Here is a 19154-nt window from a genome sequence, read left to right as displayed (position 1 = left end):
ACCTGCTGGTTTTAAGTTTACCCCTAGAATGAATACACTCTTGTCTTAAGGTATTCTAAAAGCAAAGCCTTTAGCATAGCTACGTTAAGAAGTGACACAAAGAATGGACAAGAAAAGTGGAAAATACGTTTTGCTTTACAGACAGAGTGATATGGAGAACTCCATGTCATATAAAGAAATTCCATCCAGAAATGTGAAGTTAGGACTTGAAAATTTCAAAAGTTTTGGTAGCCTTCTGTCAGAATTTTCAATTCTTAATGATAATTTACCTACCCATCAGATGATGAAGTTACAGATGAATAAACATTAGCATATTTTTAATAAAATTTTTAATATTTTAAAATATTAAAATGTAATAAATTTTTTTTAATAAAAAAGATGTTTTTTTATGATCTTCTACAGAGGCACAGAACCAGTCTGTGTACTTTACATAACTTCATTTCAAAGGCTTTGACATATTTCCTAGGCAACTTTTTCCCTCCTAAGGTACTGGAATAGTAGAACCATGTAAATTGGTGATTCTTGGGGGAAACAGGAACTAATTTTACTAGCTAGTTGTATTCCAAAGAAGACTCTTCTCTTGCCAAGAAAAAAGAGAAAGGCTCTTTCAGGGTGCTTCAGAGCATGTAAGTTTAGCTTTCCAGTGCCAAAATGATTTCATTATGGAAATTAAAGTATTTCGTTTCACAAATGCATTTGAGAATGCTGCTCCCAGGTTAATGCACAGAATTGTACAGGCCAAACCCTCCTTACCTCAAGGAGTAATCCAAACAGGAATCTTAGGAAAAGTTATTTTTAAGACATTAACTGTGTCTGTTAATAATTTTTCATTGTGAAGAATGAAGATACTTATCATAAGCACATACAGACATCTATTCTTAGAAAGAGACGGGAAAGGTAATCTGCTTTTGATTATGATCAATATCACAACTTGTGCCACCACACACCACAAATTGCAAAATATTTGAACCATTTAAAAGCAACAATCATGAATCTAAGGTGAATTTAGGAATTTCCCTCTTTTCCACGTTTAACCATTCCAAGAAATCTTCACAGCAGAGGATTTAGATTTGTCCATCTTTTGCTTTGAGGGTTTGATGACCCCTTTTCATCTTGAGAAAACATTTCTGCAGATGTTACACATATAGCATATCCAAACGTACTTAATTTTAGGCAAGGAGAAAAGCAAGGGAATATGAAACCATAATGGGATTCACAGTAGATAGTCTCATATGGATTTAATCATCCTCAGTTGTTCCTAATTTAGTAGTACTTCAACTCCTAAATCCATCAATGCTTGTGCACCTAGGAGAAGCAGAAGTATTCTGTATGTAACAAAAATGGTTCTGCCATGATTCTAATGCTACAGCAAGCAAATTTACAGTACTGTTTTAATATGTAAATATTAAAAAAAAAAAAAAAAGAGGAACAAAGTTCTGTTGATATAAACTTGGGTACTCTATTACTAGGCTTTTTTGTCCCAGTCAAGCTAAAGGAATTTTCCAATTTTTACTGTTTCTGTTCTCATTCTAAGCATGGAAGAGTTGTTCATGGTGGATAATACAGAGACAGTTTGGACATTATTAATATTTCAAACATTTGTATTTTCAATTATGTTCTTAATTACGAAATAAACTCAGGAACATTAATTTTGAAAAGACTGCATAATTCTTGGATGTATTTCTGCACAACTATCTTAGTGAGGCATCTGTTCAGATAAATATTTCTCAAAGCTTTCCCTTAAATCTAAGCTGGCAAGGTGGGCAGAGTATGAGCTTTGATATTAATTAAAGAGATCTGCATTAGTTTAAAAAAGCTAATTTCTCTGCCTATATACAGCCTGTATTTCCTGCTATGCTTTGCATTCCTTTAAATAGACTAACTGTACTCCTGACACTCTCTATTTTTCTCCTAGAAAATGTATTCATTTGGAAAGATTAATCAAAAATAGATACTGACATTCCCATCATATTGCAATGACCTGCACCTCCAGGCAATCACCATTGCCATACATCCATTGTAGTTTTATCTGCAGATTTATATCTTCTAGGTATCAGACTCAAGGCTTAAAGAACTGATGGACATTTTTCAGAAAGCTTTGCCACTGAGGAATTGTAGTTTCAAACTTACCTTGAGATAGAGAGTTTCCTTGAGGAAAATAGAAGTATGAACTTTTTTTTAATATCGTTTCATAAATATGCATGAAGAGCACTGAATTTTCAAACATAGTAACATGTAATAAAAAGACTGTTTGTTTTAAATGAACATCTGAGAATACACAATTAAGGCAGAGTAAGTGAAAGAGTACTCAAGTGGGAGAACTTATAATGACATGAGATGGAAAACTAAATTCTGGGGTTTTTTTTTATTTCCTGAAAAAATTGGAACAAGATTTTTGATTCTCTGTCAAACTTCCCATTTTGTTTCATTGGTTTTGGTTTTGGTTTTTTGTTGTTTTTATTTTTTAAGCTATTTGTTTTATAGAAGTAATATTTTGGTTTACAGTTCCAGTAACTAACCTGATTAATTCACTGCACTGGACCCTACTGAATTATATTCTTCCCTATTAATCACCCCAATTTTACTGGTGATAACTAGTAACCACTAGACCACCAGAGCTGAGTAAATGTATATGGCAAAACAAAGCCAATTATTAATTAAACTTTTCTCTATGAGTTCATGCATCCATTCAGTTAGTTTCCAGCAAAAACATTCACAGGCAGAGTTTAATATTAAATAGAAAATAGAGAGAAACATTAGTTGGAAGGGCTTTCAATCCAGGAACAGAAGCTACATCCTGTGTCTTGTCTGAATAAACATGTTTTGACAATACCAAATTTCTGAATAATCTATAATAAGAGAAAGTAGTTATTAAATAAGTATGAACAATGCACATTTCAGGGGCCTATGATCAGTTAAAAAATTTTAGACATGGAAAATAAATCAGGTAAATAGTGTTATTTACAAAGACCTAATTATATATTAACACTTTGTTATGGATTTTCTATCTACCCTTTTTGTTTCCATTACTTCTGTATAAATTAATATTTTTCCACCTTGCTGATGCAAATATATATCTTACATCATTTCCCTCACATTCTCCCCTTCACACCCTGCCTCCTTTCTTTCTAAAGACACACTATAATGGTAATGCTGCTTGAATAACAAGGCACTTCCACTTCCCACTTGTGCTTATAAAGGTGGTTTGCCTGACGTTTTTTGTGACCAGAACCATTGAAATGCTCTGTAAGGATTCTGAGTAGAACACCTTGTAATACTATAACTTAAGGTGTATAAATTACTGAACAAAGTCTGTAATAGTCAGGAGGAGTTGCAGTCACTGTGTTAGCAGCTCCTTTCTTCACTTAACCAAGAATTACTGTTAAGACATTATTTGTTATAAAAAGCATCTTCAAAATGATTCACATCCTCTACTTATTCCTTTCAAGAATTTGCTGCTTCCATAACTGTAACAGTTTCTGCTTGGACTACGAGTACTAACTACACAATGTAGGTTTCACTGACAATTCTGTGCTAAGAATATGAAGGCTTGTTCTCTACTCATCCTTTCTATTATATTCATAGTCTCCTAAAGTAGAATATCCTTTCTCAGCTGCTAGTCAGCTGGCACAGGCCCTGTAATTTCACAAAATGCATTTCACAAGATTTATATACTGTTCCTTTGGCCCAAGCATGGCAGATGTTTTGCCCACATGCAGCACATAGCCAAATCATGAGGGTGCAGATATCACCTTGCACACAACACCCTCTCTCTATAATGGAGATTTGGCACCCTGGAGACAGTGCCCCACAAGTGGGAAGATACATGAGGCAGCACACAGGATGATCAGTGATGGGTGCAGGACATCCATGGCACACAGTCATTTTTTGCAGGGACCTCTGGCCATCATCTGTGTCCATCCCAGTGGAGAAATGAGCTGTCATTACCTTGTGAACCTTTGCTGTCTCCAACTGCCCAAAGACTTTTCTTGAAATCATCACAACCAACACTTTGTTATGCCAGTGAATCCTACTGCATTAGATACCTCAACATACTCTGCACTCCAGAGTGACATGAAAGGGAAAATCTTGATTAAAATCATCAGCCTGTGTGTGTGCCTTTATTGCATTCTTCATCATGATATTACCTACTCAATACAGTTGTGAATTCTGAAATTACTTCAGGACCATCACAGACTGCTCACTTCATTTCTGATAGGCCTTGGAGATGTGTGCATACAGTCACCTGACTGAAGAATGGTCAGGCAGGAGAGACTTGGGTGACATGGTCCTTAGTGCTAACTGGGTTGTCAACCCTTGTTCTGCCTTATACTTGAGAATGCTTACAAGCCATTGGGACAGGAGCCATCATAGCTAGACAAGATCCTTCCATAACCCCACATCTTTGATCTCTGTACTCAGACCACCAGAGGTATCTGCACATCACAGTAGATAGCAACTTCTATTTTAAGAAAGGATTTAGCAGAAATCTGAACTATGTGTAAACTTTGCTTTAAAAAAATCAATTCTTATGAAGAGGAAAAAGTATGCAAGAAAGCTGTACAGATTTTGGGAAATCAATAAAAATAATGTGAGGGGCAATGTATGGTGTCTTTCATCTCAGCCAAGGCAGATAGCCTGGGCATGACACCAGCACTGTGGTAGGCACCTGCTTGGTGTCAGTAAAGATATATCTCTGGCACCCTTCCCAATGAGGTGAAGCTCTCTTTGAGGTGTAGAATTCTCAGTCAGGAACAGAATCGTATATCCCATGAAGGTGCTGCCTTTTTTCCTCTATCTTTAGTTGATGCCTTGAGCCATTCCACTCCCTGCCATGATCAGCTTCTTAAAGAAGAAGTGGTTTTACCCCTGTACTTGACACTGGTGGGGCTGCACTTCAAATCCTGTGTTTAGTTTTTGGCCTTTCATGACAAGAAAGAGAGGTTCAGGAGCATGTCCAAAAACACCTGATAGGAGGTTGTAGCAAGGTGAGTGTCAGACTCTTCCTCCAAGTAACAAGTGACAGGACAGGAGGAAATGGCACCAAGTTGTACCAGGAGAGGTTTAAGTTAGATGTTAGGAAAGCTTTCTTCATAGAAAGGGTGGTCAGCAATGGAAGCAGGCTGCCAAGGGAAGTGGCAGAGTCACCATCCCTGCAAATATGACAAGCATGTGGATGTGGCACGAGGGGACATGGTTTAGTGGTGAGCATGGCAGTCTAGGTTAATGGTTGGACTCAATGACCTTAGAGGTCTTTTCCAACTTTAACAGTTCTAAGACAGTCTAGAAGGATTCTAAGACATGTCCAGTAGGTCATTTCATGTGGGCTGCAGGTCTTATTGTGACCTGTTTTCCAGAGCTATTTCTGTCCTACCCAGTCCAGCCTTGAGAGTAACACTGTGATTGTGCTACAACTAAGAGATAGGGTAACACAACAGATATGAGTGGAGAGGGTGAACACAGAGGAAAGGCTGTGACAGCAACAAAATTCTCCAGGTGAAGATGAATTCAGGAATGCTTTTTTTCTAGAAGCATGTGGAAGAAATGTGCTGCTGTCTAGCTGTGAAGCAGAGTGTCATTTTGAAAGATGATGACATTCTCAACCGGGTAGACTGCTCAGCTGGGTTATTTGCTTCATGTTTTGCAGTTTATATGAGTCAATGGGAGGTCTTAGCTATTCTCACCCTTCTCTAACAGTGCTCTTGTTGTCTTTCTTTTGGAACCGAGCAGACTAGTGCAAGACCACATATCCTAGATGAAATCACAGCCCTGACTTGTATCAGGGAATTATGATGTTCTCTATCTTTTTTATTGTTTTTTTTTTTTTTGCATATGTAGTGTAACATCTTGATTATTTTTGACCATAGATGCACACTGAATTTTCTCCTGGTGCATTTCTCATCTAGTTAAGTTTTCACTTCTGTGAATTATTTAGTGTTTTTGTTCACATCCAAAGTTGCATTGTTTTGCATTTGAGTTACATTAAATAGCAATTTAATATTCCTAGTAAGAAAATAGATATTTTCTACAGTGTTCAAGGAGATAATTTATTATCAGTGTTTATTGTGTTTTTCTTTGATCCTGACTGCCCTGCTCAACTTTATCCCTTTTGGCAAACATAAGGAAATCTTTAAGGACAGCATCAATTATGAAAAGAAGTGACTCCTACTGTAAAATGTGTGTTGGTGAAAATAAAGACAATGATAGTCTAACAATTTATATGGTTGTGCTTCCACACAAAGAGAATTGGTCACTTCATGCAGCTTAGAGTAGCTGAACAAGTACTTATGACTACTTGGAATCTAAGACTGAAGACACAACAACACTTGAGTTGGTATGCTTGTTGACATCTCAGTAGGATATAAAAAATTGATACTCAACTGCTTTCAATTAGTCTACAGTCTCCTAACCAGACTGGCAGCTTTTCTTGTACCTGTCACCAGAACCTACACATTCTTGGGAGAAGCAAATTAGCTAACAATCAAAATGTAAAAAAAAATATATGAAAAGATACAAACCCTGTATCAAATAGCATGAATGAGACTCAGCTGAGTTTATTTTACAAAGTCTTTTAATTTTATTTCAGTGACTATTGACCCAAAACAGACAAAATTACATTCTTCCTTTATGAACATATGGAACAGTGGCTTCCTTTCTGAACTCTTAATTTCTGAGCAATGCTTGAAGGATGGGAATGGACACACAGTTTACAAACCTGAAAGGAAAGAAGAAGGGTTACTTCCATGAAGTTCTTTACCTCTTCACAATCCTAGTAAATGATGGGTTTCAAACATTTCTTTGAAAGTAGTCTCCCACTTTTAATTTTTTTTAGTTTTTTAAAAATATTTTCTTTCTTCATTATCTAAGCTCTGCAAATATATCTTCAGGATTTTTAAAATATCTTTTAAATTTTTTTCAGTCATGCTCAACAGTATCACATAAAATGTTTTATTTAAAAGCATAACTTTCCATAGCACAATTGCCCCAAACAGTCTGTAACTCCCTTGAATTTTATCTAACCAGACAGTCTGATTTATCTCTTTTTCAAACATCTAATTATTTTGAGAATGTACAGCATCTCTACTTGTCAGGTATTAGCTCTCATTTTTGTTTAATTTAATTTCTGGAACTCCTCTAATAATACTTTTAAGTATGTCTTCCATCATGTTCAAAAACTTTCTATTTTTGCTTATTCTTTCTCTGAAATTAAAATTTTACATAGGTGAATAATCTCTACAGTTTTTACAGATGAATGATTTTTAAAGGGGAAAACATAGTAAAGGAGATTAACTTCAGAATTATGACATTTATGAGACCTAAAATCACAAGCAGGGAATTCACATTGGTTTTATGAAGAAAAAATGGAAATGGATATTAAAAAAAATGCAAAAAGGGAAAAGAATAGACTCAGAAAGTAGCAAAATGTTTTTCATAATAAATTAGACTCTTACTAATGGCTTAATAAAAAAAAGGGTTATAGCAATACATAGCATGATGGGGGAAAATTAGTTATATTCAGAATCATGTCATTAATGACATTACTATATTTACTTTGTTAGTTAAGCTTAACTAAAAGTTTGAGACATCTGTTCATGAATTTGATGGATAATGCACATTTGTTGACTGTCTTTAGCTTTTGCTAAGAATCAAGTCTGACAATTTCTAATGTAATTCCCAAGGATGTTTTAAAATTTTGAGTTGGTACTTAACATGCTTAAGTAAAATTTTTCTTGCAAAAGTTCATGTGTTGGAGTGGCAATTAAACACAGAAATTATTACAGATAAAGACTTACCTAAGCTCTTCTTTCACTCTTGTAGTCCATAAAATAAGAAGATATGCACCTATCTTTCTTTTCTCCTGGTCATACACATAGAAACCAAACCAAATGTAACATCATGAGAATCAAATTATGCCAAATTATCAAGCTGGTATTATAAATTATTAAAAATTCATTATGGTTTCTGTTTTTCTATCAAAACAGAGAGACAGCTAGAAATTTTTTGTCCGGATATGTAACAGTTAAATTTGATCAAGCTGACACCTGAGTTATGATTCATTTGATAAAATGCAGAAAACACCTTGCGCATATTGATATCTGAAATGGTCACCTTTGGGTTTCTCCATAGTTACTGCACAGAAATAGGCACTGGGATGGTAAAATATATCCTTTTCTCAAGCAGGTATCTACATTAGCTTCAACGAATCACACTTTGACAGAGTTTATTTCTCCCCATTGATTGTAACTTAGTCTTCAGTGATGTGTATGGATGCAAATGTTCCACATTGACACTAGAAAAACAATCAAATGAAACTGAACTTAATTGCAGTCTGCCTAGTTAAATTATGCCCCAAGTATAGCCTATTTTATCCAATATTAACAATAAAAGCAGAACATACATATTGAAAGTTTATTTCTCTAGTTTTTAATACAGAAGACATTCAGGTACAGTCCAAATAAATTTTAATTGTGGAATATGCAACTCCACTCTTTAGAATTATTGTATTACTAAAAGATCAAGTTAAGACTTCAGTGGTGTCAGTCACAACGAGCCAAGGGAAAAGAAGACATCTTTAAAAAACAAAATGCCACCTGAAAATATGTGTTCTGCCCATGATGTCCTGTATGTAGGATTTGGGAATTTTTTTGTGTTTATTTTCTCCTTTGTGCAATTTTAAAGGAAAATTGTGTCCAAAGATGATTAAAAAAAAAAAGCAATAAGCAGGATATTAACTCCACTGCACCACACAATGCTGGTTTTTAAAAAATGTATGTTGCTTATTTGTGGTTTGGGGTTTTTTCCATTAATATGAAACATTTTCAGATATGAAAATCTATATAAAAATCAATATGGTCAATATGAATATCTTTACAAAAGATATGAAGGGTAATACACTACAGAATTATTTTGAAAATGAAATTAACTTGTGTATTTTCATTTTTTAAAATGGCTTTACTTTACAAAACACAAATTCTTAATCTCTACAAGTTTATTTTCTCAATATGTAAGATGTCTGATTTGTAATTCTGATTGACTGCAGTACATTAAATGTACAGGTTTTCAAATCTAAAAAATATCAAGATTATCGATAGCCTGACATATTTTTTGTCTTAATCTTGGGAGTTGTGAATCAAATATTTTTGTGACCAAACTGATTATTCCTGCAGATCCCACATAAGATTTTGTGGTGAGTCAGACCAAATATTTTTTGGTGTAAAATTTCCAGAATCTTAGTAGATTTTGAGTCCTAGTTTCATTTTCTAATTTAATTTCAGAATCAGTATTTGAATAGGCGTGGAACTTTTATGCCATATATTCTAAAATTCCTGTCTTCAGGTGGGGCAGCAATAACTACAGATTTTCAGTTACCTTTTGCTCCCACAGTTATCTGTCTCCAGTAAATTCCAGATTTCTGGTACTGTGTCTTTAGACAGTATACATTTTTCTGCTCAACATATGTAGAAACTAAGCTTGGAAAAGATAAGTATAAGACAGTCTGACAAGATATGACAGATATAAAGTAAAATTATATTTAGTCAAAATATTGCATGGTGGGTTTTATTCCTCAAAATTCAGTTGAATTTTTCAGTCTTGTTTTTAGGGAATCAACATCAAATAAAATGCCAGCAAAAACATGGATTATTAAAGTATTAATAAGATGCAAGCTTTAAAAGTTCTTGAAATTCACCCAAAAATTTCTCTATCATATGTTAAAATACAATTTGTTTTAAGTGATCTGGTGCTATCAAAAGCTGTTTTAAAGTCAATTAGAAGCATAGGATGGTGTGAGAGAAGTAACAATACAGCTGCCTAACACTGAACTGTGTTTCTTGTAACAAGCAATCCTACGTCTGCCATGTGAGTAATACAGAGGGATTTCTTTTTTCTTTGATTATTTAACCAATCATTAAAATGGATTTGAAGGCAAATTAAAGTTTGGAGATATGAAACAACTCATGCAAATTCTGATCTTACTGATAGACCTTCACTTTTCAACTTGGAGTATAAATAAGCATGATTTGTATTGTCTGGAAGGCTGAAAACCCACTTGTCAGTAAAGTACAATCCATTATTCAACCCATTGGTAGGGAAATAATGACTGCCTCTTGAACAGTCATCAGTCTCCATAGGATCAGTGCTTCTTTTTATGGGAAAGTACACAAATTTCTCCTGTTATCATATGACTGCTCAGGCTCTGGTGCCTGTATGTCATGACCTTGCCTGTATTTCAGAGTGGCTAGCATGAATGTTGTTTTTGGGAAGTGCCCATCAAATTGGAATTCATAGGGGCAAAGAAAAAAAAAAAAAAAAAAGAAAAGAAAAAGAAAAGGAAAAGAAAATAGAGGTGGTGAGACAAAGCTGAATTTTATATTCCAAAACTATTCCCCTGGGAAATGAGAATTCAGAAGGTATTCGCAATGATTCAACACTGGCTCTATGTTAAGCTTGGCTAACACTCATGGAATAATGCCCTTCAGTATAAATTGCTTTTGAAAGGAGCCAGTGGCCTTGTTTGTTGGGGTGATAGGTCATAGAGGAGATTTTCAAAGACTTGTAACCTGTCTGATATCATACTATATGTTGAACTGGTCTTAGTGGTTTTGAAAGTCCCACATGGCTTTCTTTGCACCTATACAGAAAATAATATTGCTAAAATATATAATAGAAACACATAGAACAACAATACTAATCAAAACAGGGAAACAAATAATTTCAATAAGAATTTGAGAATAATATTTTTTTTCTAATATTAGGATTTGTGAATTTGACTCAGTGGAAAGAGTTATTACCTATCTCTAGTAAGAATCCAAAATGTGGTTTCAAATCCCAGGAGAAATAACCAATTTCCTGAATCCTAGAAGTCTTCTAGGCTTGACATTTTCAACAAGACACCTCTTCTCAGGCTTGAGACTTCTATTTTAATCTTCACCAAGAAAATGTCTCTTAATTCAGGAGTCACTAGCTGCTATTCAGCAGTTGTGATAAGCCTAATGCCCTCCTCAGAGGAAAACCCATTCCTCATGGACATAGTCTTAACAATTTTAGTCCTGATTATTATCCAAGCAGCCTTTAAATAATGACCTTTAAGGAGCTGCTAGGCATTTTTTTCTTTTTTTTTTTTTTTTTTAAACAGCAGACCTCACACAAACTCTGACAATTCATTCTTTTCTTTGGAGCAGCTTGGCCCCATTATTTCTCCAGCTTCGGTGCAATGAAAACAACTTACATGAGCTGTCAAGGCTTATCTTTCAGATAACTCCTAAATACTTCAGCACAGAAGGTAAAACATGGTGAGTAATACTCTAACATCTGTTGCACATTGTCATGCATCCTGCTGTTGCCAACCAGCTAAAATGGCAGCACATTTTACAGCCAGATGTGTCAAGATTTCATGTGCTTCTTCACTGTAATTCTAGGAAATCTAAGCTCCTACATCACATATACTCTAAAAGATAAGGCTAAGAATCAAAAATTTTCTCTCTGAAGAAGATATGATGTGTACTTTGTCAAGTGCAGAGTGGATGCCCTTCTCTGAGCTTCTCTTATCTAATTGAACATTCAGTTATAGAAGCATTTACTAACAATAAATGAATGAAGAGGATGCCTCAAGATGTTCCTACTTTGATGGATTATAAAGTAGAGGAGAAAAGGAGAAAAATCAAACATCATATTTGTTTGGTCTGATGAAATCAGTTTCTTGGAAGGATTTCTACAGCTAATAAGATATGTGATTTTGAACACACCATACTATGCCACCCCAACACCAAGCATTTCATGAAAAAAAAAATGTTTTCTTAATAGTAAGATCACAGCTGGCTCTGTTGTCTCAGCCTGATTCTTTATGCTTGAGTTTTGCACATATTATCCCTTGTCAGTGGAGACTTTGTATGGTAGTTTCTAAAAAAGCCAGCTAAAACATTCTGTCTTGAGTGAAACTTAAAGAACATCTATTCTATTCTATTCTATTCTATTCTATTCTATTCTATTCTATTCTATTCTATTCTATTCTAGATGTTTCCTACTTTATGAAAGTTCTTCCAGTACTTGTTTGGCCTATCAGTAATAATGAGACAATTTCTGAGAGTCAGTCTAGCTGCAGTTCGAATAATTTGGTGGAAGAAACTAATAAAAATGTCCAAAAATATATATGCACAACACCAGGAAGTATACAGAAATCTTCAGGTACCTGAGCTAAGGAGAGCTGCCTAGTGGCACTTACAAATATTTCAGCTATATTCTCCTTATATAGCAGCACATACTAAATGAATAAATGACTTGTATGCTTAGACCACTTCCATAAATCCTGGGATGTATAAATCTAAATATAATATTATAATTTATTAACATGTGCCTAATAAAGCTGAATTTTCATACAGGTTCAGAGAAGACACACAAAATGTGTCTTCCAGTCATGAGTTATTTTGCAGAAAATTTTATGAGAAAATCTTAAATTTCCTTTTACTACCCCCATCCTTTCTGGTCACCCTCTTTGGAAGGCTAGATAATTCATTTCATTTCAAATGACTGTAAGATTCTTATTTTTGTTTTATCTCAAAAATACTCTTAATTATTATGATTTTCCTTTCTTTGATCTTCATTTTTATTTTATATTTACTTTAATCTATCCATAGTTTTCTTTACATGCCCAAAACAGACTGATTTTTTTTTTTTTTTAATTTTAATATTTTAAAGAAAACCTGCCTTTAGACATACTATGTTTTACTAGGATCCCATCATATCTTCTAAGCTAGATCAGGTCAGGATGGATTAATACTTGGAGCAGACACCTCCAAGGAATATATAGGCCTCTTAGAAAATCTAAATCAATATATAGGACAGTACTAGAGGGCAATGTACAGCTAGAAGTGTTGTCTTTTATACACATTTAAATTGATGACTTGACATTTGTAAAATCTATGACAGAAATTATATTGATTTTTCATGCCTCACTTTTGTGCATTGCACTTAGAATCTTAAAATTTTTAAAACTTGGGCTGCCAAAATACAGTATTTCCTGTTGGGGCTGTGGTCAGCTCGTCACATGTCATCTCTGTCTCTTCAGGGGAAAGATTGCAGGGGGATCTTTGCTTCAATGCCTGGAGCACCTCCTCTCCCTCCTGCCTCGCTGACTTGGTGTCTGCAGGGCTGTTTCTCACATATTCTTACTCCTCTCTCCCGCTGCAAGTGCGAAGGGGTTTTCTGCAACTTCTCAAATCTCTTATCCCAGAAGCGCTATTGCTGACGGGCTCAGCCTTGGCCAGTGGCAGATCCATCTTGAAGCCAGCTGGCATTGGTTTTTTCAGCCATTGGGGAAGCTTCTAGAAGCTTCTGCAGAAGCCACCCCTGTAGCCCCACTCCTATTACCAAAACCTTGCCATCCAATACAAAATCTCTAATGTCAAGTAAGTAGTAACTGACATTCGAGTACTCTAGAGTTTGCTTTTGTGATAAAATCAAAATTACAGAATACATCTTAAGCTAGGACAGAAGCTGTTGATCTTGCTTGCAGCAAGCCTAAACTGATTTGACACATCCCTACTTAAGCTGTGAACACAGACACTGGCCCAAGTTATGACATTTTGGTACAGTTTCAGTATAAGCTCATCTCTAACTGAGAAGAAATAAAAATGGCTGACCTATTCTAAGATTCTCTGTCATGAAAGATTTTTCCCGTCTTAAATGATTAATGAGAAGGCATAGTAAAAGCCTCTAAAAGTAGATTCTTCTTCAGAGTACCATTTACACCTCCTAGACACTGCTATGAAAGTCCATGTGGGTTTATTTTCATGGAAAGCAGTGTGTGCGCTGTGTTGAAATATGGATTCAGTGAGCTAACTAGTGCCCATTAAAGGGGAATAGGGCATAACAACAACCAACTTCTCTGAATTGAGTCCAAATGAGACACTTTGTGTCAATAATTCAGAATGCATCCTGTGCAACTTAAAATTCAATTCATGTAGCTTCTCTCCCCCAGTACACTGTAAGAATTAGGCTGAGGACTGAGATTCATAAAAGTCAGCTACCAGAACCATGATCTGCCTAAGTTTACTTGTTAGAGGCTCACTGTCCCTCTAAAGTCCCTTATTTTGATCCTTGATAGTACAGAATTTGAAATTCCTAGACCCTCAAAGCCTCTCCTAGAGTTACATGAACCCACTCTTATACAACACACAGCCAAGAACAGAGCTTCAAAGTTTACTTGTTAATACGCCAGATTGTATCTCAATTACTACAGAATAGTAACGCTGCCTTTTGTGGATGACCGTATATTTAGCTAATTATTTTTAAACAGTTAAAAAAAAAAAAGGTCATACCTCAGAATATTTTGGCTCCTATCGTATAAAGATGCTGTTTTGAATGAGCCTTTCCATAAGGACAGGCACATACATTTCCTAACTGGGGTCTGTTACAGAGCTACTCTACCCTAGGCAACAGCATGCTGGAATCTTTCCCCTTGCATTTTAGACAAGGCCTAACTTACTGTCATGTTCTGACAATGCCAATGGATTCAGTATTTGTAGGTGAGATCAGGTAAATTTTGATGGAACTTTCAAATTAGTGAGTGTAAAATACTTCAGGGCTGCCAACGGTGGGTACACACCAAAAAAAAGCAAACAAAGGTACCTCAGAGGCAGGTAACTTTGGGATGGAGATGCATGTTAATATTACAATTAGATTATAATGAACCAAGTTCATCTGAAGAAAATGATTTTGCCAGAGTTGTTGGCTCAGCAGCCTGACATCTATCTCCCTTCAGTGTTAGGTGCTATGGGGTTCCTTAGCTGCAAAGTACCATTGAGTCCTCCCCCCTGCAAAGATTGCAATGGAGCCTGGCTGAGGTGTCTCCACACTGCTTCACCCTCTGTTCTGTCCCCCTCAGCAGGTGCTTACTGTTGTCTAGGGAATCATTGTGGACCATGCCAACCATGTTCCATCCAAGGAGTCGAAGCTGTATTTCACTCTATAATTTCCATAGCATTGTAACCTGTTGGGATGTGAATAGAACTTCTCCCTAGCCATTTTTCCACATATGGATCAGGCCTAATTTTGTCTTCTTCTTTATCTGAAATTTGTATCTCAATCCATAAAGCTTATTTGTCACTGACTCTTCTGTAAAAGTATTTCCTCCCTTTCAGTCATGGGTGTTTTTTTACACCAAGGAGAGGGCTTTAGAGGATTGCTGGCTGTGCTATCCAGCCCCATGCCAGCATGACCCAGAATGTCAGGTATTCTGGGACAAAGAGAGAGGAGAGTGCTCCAGAGCAGCTCCATATCCATACCTGAACTGCATCCAGCCCTATTTTCAGCAGCATGAATATTTTATATTTTCAGTCCTTACCACATTTTTATGTGACTTTTTAATTAGTACTTATACTTGTGTACCTTTTCATTCTTTTTTAGGCATGATCAGTGGATCATGGGCAGCTGCATAAGTGAAATAAAGGCAGGTCATGAGGACTGTGACACAGTGAATCACTGTTTATCTCTAAAAATGCCTAGAGCCACATAATTTGACTTCAACATTTTCTGTGCTCTACAGTGAATATACTATCACTACTCATCTTTTCTGTGCAATGTTAGTACCAATTACTCTGATGGAAAGAATACAGGAGAATTATTACACCTGAATTAACTTTAACCTGTTGCTTGCTGAACCAAACTTGTTTGTCTTCTATACCATCCCAAAGAATTGCTGTTTAAATCAATAACATAAGAGCAATAATTTCTTCAGACAACATTCTATTAGCTTTCCTGGAAGATTATGATTCCTTAGACTTCTTCTTCAAGCAAAACCAGATTAATTCTATCAAGATAGTAATGACAAATATGCACCAAGCAAACTTAAGTAAGTAACTTATTGTCTATGGGTGAAAGAAATCAAGATTTATTTTTCATAGAAATATAGAATGATTTAGGTTGGAAGGGATGTTAAAGACCATCAAATTCCAGACTCCCTGGCAGGGACACCTTTCACTAGACCTGGTTGCTCAAAGCCTCATCTTTGAATACTTCCAGGGATGGGGAATACACTGCTTCTCTGGGCAACCTGTTCCAGTTCCTCATTACCTTCATATGAAGAATTTCTTCCTAATATCTACTCTAAACCTACCCTGTCTTGGATTAAAGCCATTCTTCCTTGTCCTATCTCTATGTGCCCTGGCACAAAGCCCCTCTCCAGCTCTCTTGTCAGACTCCATTAGGTACTGGAAATCTGCTCTCAGGTATTACCAGAACCTTCTCTTCTCCGGGCTGAACAGCCCCATCTTTTTCAGCCTGTCCTCATAGGAGAGGTGCTGCAGACCTCTACATCTCTAAGTGCACATATGATTCCAATTAGTGAGAAATTCTTTGGTTTATTTTTTTTTTTTAATTTTAAAGCTTTCAGGATGTAATCATTATTAACAAACTGGAATATTCTTAGTGCTTAGGAGCTGAATGGTTCAGTTTAGCTGTGATGGGATATATCTATCAAGTGAACTTGTCTCTTATCTCTAAGCATATGAAAGAAACTGCTAGGAAATGTATTTTAAAACTTAGGAAAGAGTAAAATATTTATTTTCAGGCTATCTAGACCTTGCCTGGAGCATTATTCCTACAATATTGAGTTGTAAAGTGATTTACTGGGATAACTGCAGTGAGCAATTGTTATGTGTCAGCCTCAGATTTAAAGAAGTTTTGCATGCAGAAGGTGTCTTCATGGCCTTCTGTGGCTCATTTCCCTGTCTCTGGCAAGAAGATTTAAAAATTCTGTAGTTTAAGACTATGTGAGTCCTAGGTTACACTTACCTAGGAACTGCTGTGTTTTGATATCCTTTAATCTCACACATAAACACACAAAAAGCAAACAAATTTATTTTATTTCCTTGAAAAATTATCTTCATACTTTTAGCTATCAAGAAGCTTAAAGCTGAGCAAATCAAAGTCATTATTTCTAGTAAAATATTTTCTATTACAGAAAATTTTAAAAAATAATTCCACCAAATTTTACCCTATCTAAAGCAATATAAAGCAATTCTCATTGGAAACATACTGTAAATCATTTTTTTACTGTTACTGATAATTTATCAGCAGGTCTTAAGTGAAGACTTGGGACTTCCAAGAGAAAAAAAAAAAATCATTATGGATATTTTTCAGAAGCAGAACTTAAAATTCTCTTTCCATAAGCTTCCATAACAGCAAAATTTCATCCAGCTCTAAAGTAAGAGACTAATTTTCCACTATTAAGCACATAACTAATATGTTGGGAGGGAACATACTGCTGTTCTTCTAATGAGATATTGATTTGCTATCACTAATCTATAGGATCACCATGTCTAAATTAAAGCTAGGAAATTGACTAGTTCCTGAAAGCTTTTTAGGAACTCCAAGTCAATGACAGTAATGCTAGGCATTAGTATAGAACAAGCTGTTAAGATACCTTATAGATGTTAATTATGCCTCAGAATAACCCTTGTATCTATAAATAAGCTATGTAACACATTCACTATGTAAAAGTCAACTGCGTCTACTTTTTTTCAGGTACTGTATTCCTAGAGAGAAGACTGCAAGAGGGGAAGAAAAAATGTCTTGTGAAAAGCTTTTGAATTCCACAAATCATGCTTTCTTCAAAGAAATTAGTCTTTTCTTTAGAGATTTTCTACTTCCACATGTGTCTTTTAAAAAATTAGAAAGAAAAACAAACTAAAGAAAAGATAGAGGAAATAAAGTCCTAATGGAAAGAAGAAAATAGAAAAGAAAACAGTATTTCACACAGATATGAAGAAATTTATATAATTTATGTAACTTGTTATATTTGGAAGAGTGGTGTATTTTGAAGGATGGTAAGTACTGCATTCAGCTGTGGGATCCCCAGCACAGGAAGGACATTAACTTGTTGGACCAAGTCCAGAGGAGGGTCACCAAAATCCCCTATTAGGGGGATGGAGTACAACTTCTGTGAAGAAAAGCTAGGAGAATTGGAATTGTTCATCGTGGAGAAAAGAAGTCTTTGGCTATTTTTGGCTTTTCAGTACTTTCAGGGAGCCTACAAGAAAGATGGAGAGACTATTTACATGTGCTATTCACATGTAGTGAGAGGACAAGGGAAATGGCTTCAAACTGAAAGACTGAAGATTTAGATTAGATATTAGGAAGAAATTCTTTACTGTGAGAGAAATGAGGCACTAGAACTGGTTGCCCAGAAAAGTTTCTGGAAGTGTTTAAGGCCAGATTGGATGGGGTTCTGAGCAACCAGGTCTAGTGGAAGATGTCCCTGCCCACATCATCAGGGGTGTTGAAACAAGATGAAGATTCCTTCTGACATAGGCCATTCTATGATTCTATAATTCTATATTTCTATAATTCTATGATAAACATAAATTTTAAAATGAAAAAGTGTAAGCATGTATAAAATTTTACATGTTTTCTAGTTAACTCTATTTATGAGGTTCTAGCATTTATGGGGGTCTAGTATACGCTGATCTATCAAATTAGTGGTTTAATAATAAAAGTACTGTTGGCTGAGCTTCTCAACAAGGGAGACTAGAAGCTGGATTGCCAGAGACCTGAATGGAGGGCCAGTACTTTCACCTGCTTATTCACTGGAATACTCTCTTCTGCATGGTCTTTTTGATTGCAAAAAAAAAACCCAAACAACTAGGAATTTGTTTCAAGATGAGTGCCTAATTTTATGACATTTTCCTGTGTTGTCCCATGAAAGCCTGAGGTGGAAAGTTCTTTATTTATGAACCAGACTTGTTATATTTTAAATACTTATAAAACAAGTATTGCCAGTTTCCCATCACATTAGCATTCATTTCATGATTTTTATTTTTTTCTCTGATAGAAGAAACTGCCTACACCCCTGCTCACCATGGCAACTGAAGAATCTAGCAGCAGACTCAGGGTAGGAAAAACATAAGGAAAAAAAACAACTCGAAAATATCCCCTGATACTAAAACTGATTTTGTTTTCACAGCAACACAACTTGCAAGAGAAAGAGAGCTGTCTACCTGTATTTCAGATGGAATCACCCAGCATGGGAGGAGTACAGCAAATAGAGTTTCTGTTTGCATGTTACACTGGAGTATGTTAAGGGTAGGTGGCATTTATTTCCAAAGCATGTTTTGACTGCTGAGGGAGGATGAGATAGTGACAATGACATGTTAGTGGAT

At 35.6% G+C, this 19154-nt stretch overlaps 2 long non-coding RNA genes across 2 annotated transcripts; one reads left to right on the top strand and one right to left on the bottom strand.

Moving 5' to 3' along the window:
* Window positions 1-6592: 6592 nt before the first annotated feature.
* Window positions 6593-9464, bottom strand: LOC128804290 (uncharacterized). Its single transcript, XR_008436001.1, has 4 exons — window positions 9370-9464; window positions 8110-8290; window positions 7794-7858; window positions 6593-6715 (listed from the first exon to the last, which is right to left on the bottom strand). It is a non-coding gene; the product is annotated as an uncharacterized LOC128804290 (long non-coding RNA).
* A 1187-nt stretch (window positions 9465-10651) lies between these two features.
* On the top strand, window positions 10652-11503 carry LOC128804291 (uncharacterized). The gene is made up of 3 exons (XR_008436002.1): window positions 10652-10799; window positions 11181-11291; window positions 11418-11503. It is a non-coding gene; the product is annotated as an uncharacterized LOC128804291 (long non-coding RNA).
* Window positions 11504-19154: the final 7651 nt, after the last annotated feature.

Source organism: Vidua macroura, chromosome 2, assembly GCF_024509145.1.
Source record: "Vidua macroura isolate BioBank_ID:100142 chromosome 2, ASM2450914v1, whole genome shotgun sequence".
Taxonomy (NCBI): Eukaryota; Metazoa; Chordata; class Aves; order Passeriformes; family Viduidae; genus Vidua; species Vidua macroura.
This window is presented reverse-complemented; position numbering and strand designations above follow the sequence as displayed.